The following is a 16,717-nucleotide window of genomic DNA, read 5'->3' as shown; positions in this document are numbered from 1 at the left end:
GACTTTATTGAAGATTAAATGAATCAATTGTCGATGCTAGTTTTTTCTATTTTTAAATTAAAATTCTTTATAGAAAAAGTTTTGGAACTTTCAATAAAGTTTACTAGTTTTTTAATTAATTTAAAATAGCAGAGAGACTTTGAACTTTCAATACAGTTTTCTAATATTTTAATTAATTTAAAATAGCAGAGAGACTTCGCAGAAACACTTGGGGAATCTTTTTGACAAAAAGTATTTGAAAATTTGAATTAAGAATTGAACATTATTATGGATTTTTTCTTTTGCAAGTTTAAACTAAAATTAAGTTATCCCCCATTTGACGATCATTATTCCTAAAAAATGTTTTGAATGGTGATTTTTAAGGGAATATGTGGTGAAAAGATAGGAAAAATATTTTGATTTTACGTATAAAATACTTTATTGTGTAAATTTGTAGCAGAAAATGAATATGTAGGAAAATGAATTTTGAAATAACGGCTGACGATAATGGACTTAGTCTTGGGCTTCAACTAAAAATAAATATAATTTATAACTATACCAAAAAGACTAGAATGTATTTTACATTCGTGTGAGGCGAGGTAGCAAGGAGGTGGTGGGTCATGAAACTGTGCTGATGATGTGAGAAATGTGTGATGAGGGATATCCAATCAGTGGTGTTTAGGAGTGTACGGCCAAATTGGTTGTCTTGTGGTGAGGGAAATATGGTGGTTCCATAGGTAAAAAATGAGAGCAGATCATGATGTTTTGATAAACTACAGCTGACTTTCATGTAAGGAATGATGAACTAGATGGGTAAGGAAGCAGGACAACCCTCCAAAATCACCTCTAATAATCGATAGGATGCTTTAAATGGAACGACATCACCTCAATTGGAGCTGAAATGTGATTTTACACTACGAAGATTGTTATTTGTAGCTTCATTGGGGTTCGGTAGAATTGATTTTGGACCCAATTGAAAACAACCCTTCTTGGTCGGTTGGTCAAATTTTCGACCAACCCCATTCGATAACAAAATCAACTAAATTCAGGATGGGTTGGTTCTTTGGGCTTAGACCCAAATCATAATGATTTCAACCCCTCCCCCCCCTTTTGACAAATTGATAAGTCAATATGTTTAATAGTTTATATTTACATTTTGAAAATTAAGAAACACTTGTAAATGTTCATAAATTAGGTGATAAATAGCAAAAGAAAGTAATAGGCAATAATTAAAATTTTAACATAGGAATATACTACAACAAAAATTATTTTTTGCAACAAACAAAGAAAGTTGAAAAAGACCTTTTGAAATGTTCATGGTATGTTACGGGTTTCAATGTTGTCGTAGAGTTGAAGGATACAACAACGTTCAAAAACCGTTGCAAAATATCATTTGCTAGTGTTACCAAAAAAAACTTATTTGCAATATTCACTGCGTTGTTGTCTAAAAATTTGTGTATAACTTCCTGCGAAGATTAGTGATTGTTGCCAAAAATTGTTTGCAACATTTTTTGGATCACTCTTTGCGTTGATCAAATAAATATCTGTAATACTCCACATATTTATAATACAAGAATTCATAACGTATTAGGAAAATTAATACAAACAAGGGTCTAACATAAGGTGGAGTCCTATTACAATAGGTAAAATCAATAGTGGAGTATTTGAGTTGAAATAGAGAGAAAAATGCCAAAATTTCAAACCCTTCTCTTTATTCGTTTTGAACCCCTTCAAGACATCTTTAAGTCTACCAATCAACTCCTAATAGTCCAACAATATTTTCACTCAAATACTCCATAAGAATTCTGGTCATAATTCAATTCTAACAAACTCCACCTTGACATGAATTTTACTACAAGAAATAAAATTAACTCTTCAATATACTCCAAAAAATTCTCCGAACAGAACACTCTAAACAAAAACTCTTTACATCTTCCACAGAGTCCTAAGGGCATATTCAATGGCTGTGAACTAAATCCAAGCACTATTCACCAGCATAATTATCTTCGGCATCAAATTTGCTTGAATAACCGCGAACAACAAAATCATCAAGTTCGCAATTGACTCCATTTGAGTTACCAAATTTGCTCGAATTATAATTACTAGCAACAAGATCACACTACAACAAAATCAACTTTTTGCAACATTGTGAAAATGTTGTTGAAGACTTTTTGCAACGTTCTACAGTATGTTGTAAATCTTGATGTTGCCGTAGACTAGAAAAATATGATAACGTTTTTTGAACGTTGCAAAAAATCATTTCGCAACATTTTTCAACTGTTGCTAATAATGTTTTTGCAACTTCTTTTGAACATTGCAAAAAACCATTTTCGCAATGTTTTATGACTGTTGCTAATAATGTTTTCACAATGTTTTTTGATTATTGCAAAAAATCCTTTAGCAATGTTTTATGACTGTTGCTAAAAATCCTTTTGCAACGTTTTTAAAGTGTTGCTAATAATGTTTTTGCAATATTTTTAAAGTGTTGCCGATAATCATTTTTGGTTGTAAGATGTAATATCTTTTGAAGCATGCCCACTTTTGTATAGGTTAATATTTTTGATGTTGTTTGAATCAGGAAATGAGCAATTGTATGTCATGCTCTTACATCTTTCATTGCTGGTTATGTTAGCGATGGCATGTAATCCTGCTATGGCTTAGTTTTGGCTTAATGTAGATTATGTGAAGGCTTATTATGTTGATTTGTTGCTTCAAAATTTGTATATCTTCAATAGTTTGGTTTGGTTCTATTGGACAAAGTGCATGTGTGGTCATTAGGAAATGATTAGAAAGTTCATGTAATATTTTCAAGGAGGTCTGCTTGATTTTAAACAGGACATGATTAATCTCATTTTCATGCCCTATCAAAAAGATATACCGGTTAATATGAAAGCAGGCAAATTAATTTGCATATTTTACTATAGAATTTTTAAAAATATATTGGTTAATATAAAAGCAGGTGAATTAATTAAAAATAAGTTTAAAAACGTTGCAAATTAATTGGAGAAATGACAATATTCAAAAAAACGTTGAAAATAATTTCAAGGCAACGTTTAAAAAATGTTGTAAAAGTATAATGAAAACATTTAAAAATATTGCGAAAACATTAAAATAAAAATAAAGACAACAGTGAAAAAAGGTTGCAAATAGGTTAAAGGCAACATTGAAGAAATGTTGCAAAAAGGTAAATAACAACATTTATAGAACATTGCGAAAAAGCTGGTCACAAGCTTCGGAAACATTCTCAAAGTGTTGCTAAAAATATATTTTGCAACATTTTTATTAGCAACTCTTTAAAAATGTGGCAAAAACATTATTAGCAACATTTTTAAAACTTGCAAAAGGATTTTTGGCAACGGTCAGAAAATGTTGCTAAAGAATTTTTTGCAACAATCAAAAAACGTTGCAAAAATGGTTTTTAAATGTTGTGAAAACATTATTAGAAATAGTCAAGAAACGTTGCGAAATGATTTTTTGCAACATTCGAAAAACATTGCCATATTCTTCCACTCTACAACAATATCAAAATTTGTAACATGCGGCGCAACAAATGCGTTGATCAACTATATTTTTAACAAAATCGAGAAAGGTTACAACCTTGTCAAACTTCAAATACCACTGTCGTGATGTTTGTTTGAGGCCATATAAATATTTGTTTAACTTGCATACTAAGTTTTCTTTTCCTTTTGCTACAAAATCTTCAAGCTGTCTCATGTAAACCTTTTCAGAAATATCTCCATTCAAAAATGTTGCCTTAACATCAATCTGATGAAACTCCAAATTATAATGTGCCACAAGTGCCATGATAATTCGAAAAGAATCTTTGGACGAGATAGGTAAGAAAGTTTCAATATAATCAATGCCCTCTCGTCGAGTGAAACCTTTTGCAACCAATCTCGCTTTTTTTCGTTCAACATTCCCTTTTGAATCCAACTTACTTTTGAAAATCCGCTTGTTATCTATAGCTTTGGCATCTGAAGAAAGTTCAACAAGCTCCCAAACTTTATTTTGTTCCATGAAATTCATTTCATCTTCTATAGAATTTATCCATTTATCAGCCTCAGGACTTATCAATGCTTGACTATAAGTAACATGATCAACAATATGCCCAATATTAAAATCACTCTTTAATAAATATGTAATATAATCACTGGACAGTGTAGATCTCATTTTCCTTTGTGATCTCCTAACTTGTGGCTCAGAAACTGATCCCATTGTTTTGGGGGAATTGGAAGTTCCTCTTGATTCATCGGCTCTTCATTAATAACTTCAACTGGTTGAGAACCAAATCTTTCTTTTACAACAGGAACTAAAACAATAATTTGATTTAGTTCAACAAAAGATTCTTTCAATGTAGAGCTCCCATTATTACCAAAATCATTCTTCAGAAATTTAGCAGTAATGGACTCAACAATTCTAGTGCCACGATTTGGATAGTAGAACTTATATTCTTTTGATCCCTCTAAGTACGCAATAAAGTATCCAGGAGTGGATTTCGAAACTAATTTCTTTTCAAATGGGTTATAAATCCTAACCTCAACTAGACATCCCCAAACCTTAAAATGGGCCAAACTTGGCTTACGTCCTGTCCATAATTCAAAATGCATCTTTGCAACGACTTTACTTGGAACTCTGTTCAGGATATACATAGCAGTTTTCAATGCTTCACCCTATAGATATTTAGGTAAATTTGTTCTACTCATTATACTTTTGACCAAATCTTTTAGAGTCCGATCACGTCTTTCAAAAAGGCGATTATGCTCAAGTGTCCCTGGCATTGTGTATTGAAGCATTATTCTACACTCTTGTTAAAACTTTACAAAATCACCCATGTTTTGACCAGATTCGTCATATTTTTCATAGTACTCACCACCACGGTCAAATCTTACAAATTTCATACTTTTTTCACATTGTTTCTCTACTTCCATTTTGAAAATCTTAAATTTCTCAAGTGTATGGGATATACAATTAATCAAGTAAACATATTCATATCGCGAAAAATCATCAATAAAAGATATGAAGTATTTGTTCCCACATATTGTCAAAGGCAAAGATTCACTGATATCAGTATGTATCAAATCCAAAATGCCATCACTCCTAATGTAACCTTTCCTTGTAGACTTAGTTAACTTTCTCTTTATACAATCCATACAAGTGTCAAAATCAGAGAAGTCTAGAGGGGGAAGTATCTCAACTTTTATCAATCTTTCCATTCTATCCCTTCAAATGTGACCTAATCGCTTATGCTACAACACAGAAAACGATTCACGGATTAGAGCTATTTTCTTTGATACATTGGTAATACACGAGACATCAACAAAAGGAGTCGAAGACAATTTATATAAACTATCACATAAAAGGTCATTTCCAATCAAATGAGAATTATAAAACAACTCAACCATTCCATTACCAAAGTTATAAGAAAAACCACAAGCATCAAGTTTCGATATATAAATTAAATTTCGTTGTGGTACAAAAATTGTATTATATAAAACAAGATAGAAACCAGACTCCAAAGAAAACTCCATTACTCCTATGAACTCAACCTTCACTTGAACTCCATTTCCAACACATGCTCAATTAAAAATTTATATACATTGAAAATAAGAGACATCATTGTAATCCTACATTGCCTCTCCCATCCTTAATAACTGAGGAGTCAGAATCTTGAATGCATTTTTAGTTCAATCTCTTATCCCATTAACTCCATAGAAAAAAAAAGGTAGAGAATTCTGAAGCCAAGACTGCTGCCAATTGGGAATATTGCCGACTGAGTAACGATCATTTTAACTCAAACTAATAACACACCCCCACCGCAAATGGCCAAACCAGGTTCCTCATCCCCAAATAGCCAAAAAAACAATTTGAGAAACCTCATGTACTTTAAAAATAAAATTAACAATAGTGATAAAAAAGGACTAACCAAATGTGTTTGAACAATGATTGATAGAATTCAATTTAGAGAAAATGAGGAAACGGGGGCTTGAGGTGGAGATGAGTGTCGTGTGGCGGCTAGCCTGTTTCTGTTTATGATTAATTTGACTAAAAAGCTGATTAAGGAAAATTGCAGAATCAGTCTCCAATTTATTGACAGTAGCAAAAGGGTCCCATTTTATTTTATTTTTGAGTATTTATTCCAAAATCTCGTTTTGATTGCACAATAGTCCTCATTGGATGGAAAAACATCAAAATGAAAAATGGGATTAATATATATGTGCTTGTATGTTTGTATGTGATTATTGATACATTCATAGAATTCCATACACAATATGTATAAAGATTTTAGAGAAAAGAAAGATCGTTCCTTAGTTTTTTCATTTTCTTGTTAGTTGAAAGAGAAAGAAAAACCCAATAAATTTTTGGGTTTCCATTCGGTAGGTCTTCAAAAAGAGACTTACAAATAAAATAAAATAAAAAAAGAAAAAAAAAGGGTCAAAACTAACAATTTTCTGAAAGTGTGCAAATGATCCCTCTAATTTTTTTTTTTTTTTTTTTTTTTTTTTTTTTTTTCCATTCGGTAGGTCTTCAAAAAGAGACTTACAAATAAAATAAAATAAAAAAAGAAAAAAAAAGGGTCAAAACTAACAATTTTCTGAAAGTGTGCAAATGATCCCTCTAATTTTTTTTTTTTTTTTTTTTATGCTATTTTCTTAGCATCTGAACTTGAGCTACCTATTGTAGCGATGGGTAACTGTCAATAATAAGATGCGTAAGAGTGGGAGTGAGCACTTATATGACTTTTGGGGGGCTTGAGGGCTTCTTTTACTGCTGTCTTAGATATTTTTTTTCCCTTTTGTTTCTAATTATTTTCTTTTCGAATTGAGTCATGACATTTTTGCCCCTCACATGGGAGACTTGTGTGTATATCACAACATTTTGTATGGTTCCATCATTAAGGACCATAGTGCAACAAAAATGATAAATTGGGAATTTAAATTCCAAAATTAACAGATTGGGGGATCCGTTTTCTACTATGTCAATATGAGGACTAACAATGCGATTCTCCCAAATAATTATTATTCCCACTAGTTATACCCCTGTTTGATAACCATTACTTGAATAAAATATAGTTTCAAAGAGATTTTTTTATTTTTATTTATTTATTTTTTTTGTCAATGTGTAGTTAAAAAGTATGAAAATTTTTAAATTTTTATGTAAAATATTTTATTGTATAAATGTACAGTTAAAAATGAGTATTTTAAAAAAAAAAGTTTTAAGTTAATCATTGTCAAACAAGGCTATGTTAAATGTATTATTACTGTGGTTTTTCTCTTTATATTTTTTCCAAATCTGTGTGCTTTTTCCCCCTATTAATGGTGTTTAATGTTAAGTTTTCCCTACCATATATTTTATTAGACCATCATCAAGAAATTCTTTAAACATGGAATGTTCTCTAATTTAAAGGGTCAATACATAGAATCATGTTTCAAGAGATTTTTCAAATTAACATTTTAATTTAGAGAATTATTAGAGAGTCAAACTCACTTTCTATAATTAAATGCATTCAAATATTCCAATTTTCAATATAAAAAAATAATAAAATAATCTAAAGTAAAGCTAGTTAAAATAAAAAATAGAAAAAGATAATAAATATTTTTTGAAAGTAGTAAATTTAAGCGTTAAATATAAAAAGTTTGTTGGAGTGCTTCAAAATTTTAACTCTTTAAATTTATAAATACTTTTCAAATGATAGAATATGCTCTTTGAAAGTATAGAGTCTCTTGAAGATACTCTAATTGTAACTATTACATTGTTGAGAATTAATTTTCAAGAAGACTTGGCACTTTTAGAGTTAAATGCGCAAATAGTACTTGAACTCTCTCATATGTATCAAAACTATTCATAAAATTCAACTTTGTATAAAAAATCATGGGTTAACTTTCTTCAATCGAAATTAATGGAATAATCCACCTTGCTAATGGAGTTCTACATGGCAATAACGTGACACACACTTGACAAATTAATTATTTGTATAGTACATGAAATATATTCTTTGTATCAAATTCTTATATGAAATTTTATCCAGTATCAAAATAATATATGAGCTCAACTTTATATTAAAGTCATAAATGATCTCACAAATTTGTATTACATTCATACATGAATTAACATTTGTCAATCAGTAGCAATTGAATAATTCATGGGTAAACTAAGTGTCCCCTTGAAAACGATACGGCAAACACTTGACATTACCAATTTAGTTGAGAAGAAGTCTATATCTTAGCCCACAAATATTCTATCGACGTGAAAATTTATTTGGAGGAAAAAGTACAATTTACCCACAATATAATTTGTAGAGAAAAGTATAACTCTTTTGTGGGCAAAAGTAGCTTTAGCAGACAAATGATTTTGTCTGCAAAAAAATTAAGTGACGAATTATATTTGTCTCCAAAGGGTTTGTAGGAAAAATCTTTAGCCCATAAATTTAAAAAATTTATTGTCTTATACCTATTCTCTCGATGTTTGCCCTACAGATATGCCTACAATTTCTTTTTCATCTGCAAATGTTTTTTTCCCACAAATATAATATTTCCTTACCAAAAATAAGAAAAAAAAATTTGTATGGAAAACATAAAAATCTTGTAATGCAAACCATGTCATTTAAGTTTCATTTTTAGGAGATGTAAATTGCATTTAATGTCAAAAGAGCACAACAAAATTCGAAGAGATTGAGGGAACATTTTCTTCAACAATCATTTATAGGTTACGAGGAAACGCATCACGGTGTTTGCTTTGGAGGATCGATTTTGAACTTGTCTCATGTTTGTAATTTGGGAACAAATTGATATGAAGAGTGGTTAAATGGAATAAAATTCCCTCAATCTTTTTTGAGGTATATTGTGTTCTTTGGAAATAAAATGTCATTTTTAAATTCCTAAAAAAAATGCAATTTAAATGACGTTTATTAATGTCAAGTATCCATCTCGATATATCCAAGTAGGCTAGGGACGGCAATCGGGCTCGTCGACTTGGGCCGCTCGTAGCTCGGCTTGAGGCTCGGGGGCATCGAGCCAAAGCTTCGGCCGAGCCTCATTTTTGAGAGTTGGCTCCAGCCAGACCGGCCCGTATTTAAAAAAAAAAAAAAAAGAAGAAAAATCTGTTGCCTATTGGCAACTAAAATAAGTTACCAAACAGGCAGCAAGAGGCATATAAAAAATAATAATAATAAAATAATAATAAAAAATTCCAGAAAACGAGCTTGGCCCGGCTCGGCTCGATAAAGCCCTAGCCTAAAGCTCGGGTCGAGCCTTAATTTTCTGACCGAGTTTTTGCTCGGTTCAGCTCGGGCCAAAAAAAGGCCGCCTTAGAAAAGCTCGAGCCGAGCCCAAGTCAAAAATTTTGGTTCATGAGCCGGCTCGATTCGACTCGACTCATTGACATCCCTACATAGGCCCTTCGTTTGCCACATGATTATTTCGTTAATTTTGAAATATGTGAGTTTTATGTATGAATGAGATATAAATTTGTGAGCACATGTATAACTTTGATACAAAATTAAGTTTATATATGATTTTGAAACAGGGAATAACGTTCATATATAGTTTTGGGGATAGAGTTCATATACCACTAGCATAATTAACCTATCAAATGTCTAGCTTTAAGACATTGCCATTTGATAACGACGAGCTTGTAGAATCCTTGAAACTTCAAAAGGCCTACTTTTCCATCCCCATTTTGATCCAGGCTTTTGAAGAATTTGAGTGCTGAATTATTTTCCTCTTCACTTGCTCTGTCATAATAAGCTCTTGCAATTCTCATCCCTTACATCTCTCTCCCTTACAAAATAGTTTGAATAATAATTCCTTCATCGATTAAAGAACAGGAAACGGTTGGGAAGTTTTTTTATTTAGAAGTTCTACCTATATGAGAATACACAGGTGATCTTTAAATATTACTAGGATTTTAACGTCTTCTATTATTTTGAAAAAATATTTAGAGCATAGTTGGTTAAGCCTAATAAAAATTCACTTTTAAATAACTTTTTTCTTTAAACATGTTTAGGTAACTTAATTTTTATTACTTCCTAATAACAAAGCTACTGTCGATGGTACAATTTTAATTAAACAATTTTATTGACGAAACAATTATAATCGATTATCAATGTAAATACAATCAACAAATCCTCTCACCTAATTATAAATTTCACCAATCTAGATACTTTAACTGGAGTAAGAGGAGAAATAAATATTTAAGAGAGAGATATTTGAATTTCATGCATTATTCTTCAAATGAGAAGGTATTTATCGATTTTTCTTCAATTATTGGGGGTAGTTTGATCATTTCTACATTGTGCCAAATAGCGGCACCTCACGGGTCAGCTTGTAATTGTTTCGATTATGAAACATGCTTTATTTACTCACCCATGTGCACCTTATTGCTAGCCTGTAAATAATGTATGGCTTGCGAACTTTATGTAAGCCTTCTATCTCCTCTCATGCTTTGTTGATAGTCTGCTAATTTCGAGAATGTATTTGCGAGATCTAACTAGTAGTCCCCTAAAGTCTGATTTCAATATTCATACTAACTTTAGGACTTGTTATTTCTATAACAGCACAGCGAACCTCTGGCTAGCACGAGTTTCCTTTCTTAGTGGTATATGACGTGTGCCATTTTTGAGTAGATATGCTATGATTACTATAATTTTTTAGCATACGCGGCAGATGGTCTCTTTTGCATTTTTCCAGGGTAGGGCCCTTTAAGAATTTCAAGTGCGTACTACCCATGCTTGATTTCATCCGTTCATTTTTGAAACTTTTTTTTTTTTTTTTTTACAAGGTGTCCGGGCTTGCGTCCGACTAGATCCTTGTCCCTGAACCTCCGGCCCCTCAGCAGCTCAGGGAGGTAAATCGCAGGATGTGCCCTTGTTGGCTTCCAGGTTCCCACAACTCATTTGGACTCCTTCCGCAAAGAGAGCTCTCCTCGCTGGGTGTTTGTTCAACCAAATGGCTTCCCCTCCATTTTAGCACCCAGTGTTAACTCCAGGAATCGAACTCTCCACCCTTGCTTCCAGCGTCCCAGCGAAGTGATTGTTCCACCAACTCGGATGTGCCCTGGGGGGCCGTTCATTTTTGAAACTTGGTTAGGCACCTACTGGCCTTTAGCGGCCATGATTACAGGAAGCTTTTGAATGACTCAAATCTTTTGTTGATTCAGTCGACGGTTCAAACCCTTCGTCTGAAACCATAAATATATCCTTCTTCTGATCACCGCCTTCTCTACTCCCTGCATTCATTTCCTTTTCGGTGGCGATATTTCGACTACCGGTGATTCTGTTCTCCTTTCGATATCTTCATTCTCTCTATTTAGGTACGTGCTTGTGTTTATTCCATGCTTCTTGTTCTCTTGAATTGTCTTTACAAAGTATGCTTTTCTTGGCCTCAGTCATTTTTTACTTGGAGATGAACTTGATTGATGGTATTCTTTGAAAAAGTTTAGAGCCTTGATGTTGAGTATACTATTGAAAAACATCTCTTGTAACCTTTAGGGTTACATTGAGTGCCAGTTTCCAACTTAAGGTTAAAGAATGTGTTGAAGCGTTTGGATTTGGAGAGCTAGTCTTGTAAGCATGTTCAAAAGATCATGAGTAGCTTTAAGGCCTTTTAACTTTATTGGGAGGAATGAGGTCATAACCTTATTGTTCCCCAAATAGTCTTAAGTTTTTCTTCTTATGGCTACGTAGTTTTCTATGAACTTATACCAGATATGGGACTATCATTTATCAGTCTCATTTTCTTTATCAGTCTCTTATTTCTAATGCCGTATATAGAAAAAAAGAGTGTTTTCCTTTTTCATGATAACGAAAGGTTTTGCCTTCGATAAAATCTATTTATCTTGATGCTTATGGAAAACGATAAATCAATTTTTACTACAGTATCTTTCCTTTTTGACATTTAATTACATGCTTCTTTCTATTTGTGTTGTATCATCGTTCAGTTTACCAAGAAGATAATGATTAAGATGAGTGCTACTTCCAAACACCAAAAAGGGGGTTCCACTTCTCTTTCAGAATATATGCTCGCGAAGGGTTCTAAGGGAGTTTAGGGTAAAGCTTCACGCAAAGGCGAAGGTGTGGCTAAGCAACCTCCACTGCCTTAGGCTCGCAAGTATCCAGATCTCGATCTTTTCCTTTTGTGAGGGACCCTGTGAATGGAAAAAGGGAAAATGTTGGAGGGATTCGAACATTTTGTAGATTTTAAGGCTTTATTTGATGCTCGCCTTGACAGGAAATTGGACCTTAAAGCTTTATCACTAATTTCTGCTTTTGTTTCTAAGGCAGTTAGATCAATTTTTATTTATTTATTTTTTGTATTTCAACTTTGCTTGGGAGAAATTCACAGAGGCAATAACCCCTAAGCAAAGAATGAATCTGATTAATGTTCATCTTTCATGAGCCATTGTCCTTCATCACAACCAATAGGTAGAGTATGAAGTTTGCATCTTGCGAGCCAATAAATTGGAGAAAAATTGGGTTCTTGGGAAAAAGAAGCTCGGAACTCTCCAAAAGAAACTAGGAGAAGTTGAGAAGGAAATGAGAAAACACCCTGCTAAGCTAAGATTTCTGAGTCTCTAGCTACGAGGAAGGCTCTTTTAGCGGTTGAGAAACAAACATCTCGCACAGTAAGGCATCTTGAAAAGTGAGGAATAAACTCTCGCATAGTAAGGCATACCAGAGATGAGGTTAGAAAAGGCTAAGGACAAACACGTCTGGTTGGGGCCACAAAGATGCTCCTTTTTCTAGGGAAAAATGCTTTGAGATTTAGTCTCTTCCTTTATTCAAGGAACGAGGACTTCAAGATACCGTGTCTTTCTTTATTCAAGGAACGAGGCCTCCAAAGTGCCGCCTCTAATAACAAAAAATCTACAAGTTAAGGGTTCTTCTTCAATAATAAGAAAAATACGAGCAGGGGTTTGCCTTTGAAGATGCAAGGTCTTACAAGCTAGCCCCGGATATGCAAGTTCTTAGAGCTTGCCTCGAATAAAAAAAATGGTCACAAGCTATGGATCGCCTTTAATAATAAGATTAGGTATTTGGTTGAGCACTTTCCGTGCAATTGCAAATATAATTCCTTTAGCATAAATGAAGTTTGTAGTTCATCCACAACAACACCAAGAATTACAATGAAATAGTTTCATGCATTTCATAATTTGTCATAGTGGATATTAATTTGAACACAAATGAAATGGTGTAGTTGCTATGAAATTAGCATGCAAATAAAAGAATATTGCCACTGATACTGCTAAAATAATTTCGCAGGTTCCCGGTGATTGAATGAATGGGATTTGATGATAAAATATTTTATCATCCATCAAGTCTCGAATTCTCTTGGGATGCTCTTTACTTTTGAAGAAATACTAGCAAGATGAATACTTGAAAATAGAGGCTACAGTATGAGAAAAATTACCAACCAAACAAGACTATTGAGAAGACTTGTATAGAAGCCAGGAGATCAAGCATTTTGGATAAGCTGAGAAGCAACGGGCCCAAGAAAGTAAATATCTAGGCCCAATTGAGAACAGTCCCAAAGAAGAGCCAAAAAGAAATCTTCAACACTTTTTTATTGTAAACTATTAGGCCACAATTTGAAAGAAGAAACCCCAATCACATTATGGGCCAACTTGAGCTAGCAAATGACAAAATCCCCAAATTTGAAGAGAGATTGAGTTGCAAAAATCTCAAGAAAGACCAACTATCTGACAATCACAGATTGCAAAAGTTGAATTGGACAATGCATCTTTGTCCAAGCATGCCATCACCATGGTCTTGTCGCTATCACAATTTAATGTGGATGAAAAAACCAACCAAGCACTCTATTATCAGTGGTATATTGAAGGTGCTGAACCGAAGGTTGAATGGTTGTCATCGGAGGTTTTGAAGGTTTCAATAGTAGTTAAATACCAAAAAATGTAACTCATTCTTCTTCAGTTGCTAGTAGAGCTGTTTAATTTGAAGCTTGGTTGTACTGTTAACCATAGTCTCTAATTTTCTATCATATTTCATTTGTTCCATTTATGTGTATCCGGAGTGATATTGAGCTTCTTTTTTCCAAATGCCCATAGCAGCACAAATAATATCCTCCATTTCTGCTCTTTGTTGTTGAATTTTTTAATGGTTGAAGTATCAAATAATGGTGGTTTCCCTCTTCATTTTCATCTCTACCCATGCGTTTGTTGGAAAACCCAAAAGTTGATGTGCGTTGCATGTTATGTGATATTGGGCATTCTAAACCTAAAAAATTAGCTCAAGAGGTGAGGTTTTTGCTCAAACTTTATGAATTGACTATCAGTCCCTTCCATAATTGATATAGGACAACATCAACAATCTACCCCTCACAAATTGAACATTGCGAGAGACTAAACCTGTCTTCCCTTCACACATCGGGACCTGTGGGAGACCAAACCCGCCACCCCCTCACACAATGGGCCATGGATGAGACTAGACCCGTCCTCCTCCTCACACAAACTCGTGACTCACATGACTATTGAGCCTAGGACTTGTCATTAACTTGGGCTCTGATACTAATGTTGGGTGATATTGACCTTCTCAACCCCAAAAACTAGTTCAAAAGATGAGACTTTCTTTCCCACTTTATAAATTGACTATCAGCCTCAGCCCCTTCTACAACCGATTATTTCATACATCAAAACTTGTCTTATTACAAAACATAAGATCCTTTCTATGGGATTCGTAACAAATTGATGCAGGATGCATTATGAGAATTATAAGAGAATGGAAAAGGGGAGATGAAGAGAAATGAGGGGAAAAAGAGAGAAGAAGCGGAAGATAGAAATTGGGGGAAAAATCAGTTTATTTCATATATCAAAGATTGTCTTATCACAAAGCATAATATCCATTTATATAGGGATTCACTGGGAAACATATAATAAAAGCAACTAAATTAAACCTAATTATGTTTCCTAAAATACTAATTAAAACTGGAAACTAAACACAATAATATCCCTTATTATATTGCATCATGATGTTTCATGTCAAGATGATTAGGACTGCCTATAAATTTCAAGCAGAAAATATGACTTGGTGATCATCAGTAACGTTTCGACCCATTTTCTAGTTAAATGTGAGGCAGTATTTCACAATGATGCTCTGCATTCTATCATGTTTCTTAGAAGCAAGCCCAAGAGAACACCTGAGCAAAAAGTGCAGCAAGGCAAGCTTTGGCTGTTTTGTAAAGCGTTGTTATCTTGAAGCATTAAAATTTGCACAAAGTTTGAGACCTTTTTCATCTGAGCCACTGCTTTCTTAGTTTGTTACATGGAATTGAGCTAGTTGCTTAAAATGTATATAATCATAATACAAAATTATTTTTTGCTAATTTTGAATGAATCGGTGATGAAATCAAATTATCTTTGCAACAACTACTGAAAATTGCTTTAGTTTCTCAATAATGCTGAATTGTCATTACATATTGATTTTTTCCATTTCAAATATCTATATTCTCGGAAAACCATAGTTTGCGGTGACCTTTTAGATGTGGTAATAATGTTATTAATATATCAATTTTTCATAGACGACGCTAATCTGTTGACCTCAAAAAATGCATCAACAGACTCCCGACCACGTCCTCTACATGCAAGCAACACCTGCACACTCGAACACTTGGTTAGAAGGGAAAGACCATCGATCGAGAAAAAGGTTTGACGATCTTTTGCACTCTGATGATCAAATCAACAGTGGAATGAAATATAAAGAGTGCAAGAGACGGGAGATGTAGTTTGGCTAGGGTTTTCGAACATACATTATTATGAAATGAACTCATATTTCTAAAAAATTAAATGGGCCAAGTGGACATGATAGGCCGAGCTCCAAGCCTAATATGATGTTACTTGAGTAAATAGGCCATTCCAATCCCAAGATGCTATTGTTTAATTAAATAGGCTCAATCTATTGAATAGTCGATACCATGTAATTTATCAGTGTAACAAAAGTCATTACCTTAACCGCAATTGGATTCGAATGCTAGGTTAACTAGTTCTCAAAGTGATGCACACTATAAGGCTCGATGAGAGGCCTTTGTCCTATCAAGTGAAGCACCGAGCCCACGCTTCCTTCGAAAACGAACCATTTTCAAATACTATCTCAAATTCTAGTTTATTTTTTTATTCGTTGAAGTGAGGGTGTATTTTTGACCAAAGGGATTCAGATTCTAGGAAAAAAGTTCTTTCCAAGGTACAACAAGAAAATTGGATTCGATTCATAACCAAGAAAGTGAAGAACGAATGATCCTTCAAACAAAAAAAGAGTGATTGAGTCTTTGAAGTGGGCCTTTCGTACAAAATCTATAGGGAAAAGGACAATTTTATATATAAATGTTGCATAATATTTTTTGAAAAGTTCACATGAAACAACTTCGTGTTAATAGTAGTTGCAATACAGTACTTGCGTAGAACTCCTGTCTATCTACATAAATGTTTTTTGCAATTGATGCTTTCTACCCTATAAAGGAAAAAAACACTTCAAAGCCCCTTAAAGCAGCATGGATCTCGATCTACCAACCATTGTTGAAAATGTACATTTTTCAATGGCAATTACTGAAGCAGAATCTGGATTCATAAGATTGTACACAGTTCCAGCGATATTTCCTACAGCGATGGCTACCTCAAGTGCTTTAAATGCTACATTCAATTTGTTCTGAAAATATAATAAGAAAAAATTTCAAGTCTTCCCGATTTAATAAGAAAAAAATTGTTCTAAAGGAAGCAGAAAACTGACCACTTTATG

The sequence above is a fragment of the Olea europaea genome, chromosome 22 (assembly GCF_002742605.1).
Source record: "Olea europaea var. sylvestris chromosome 22, O_europaea_v1, whole genome shotgun sequence".
In the NCBI taxonomy this organism is placed as follows: domain Eukaryota; kingdom Viridiplantae; phylum Streptophyta; class Magnoliopsida; order Lamiales; family Oleaceae; genus Olea; species Olea europaea.
This window is presented reverse-complemented; position numbering follows the sequence as displayed.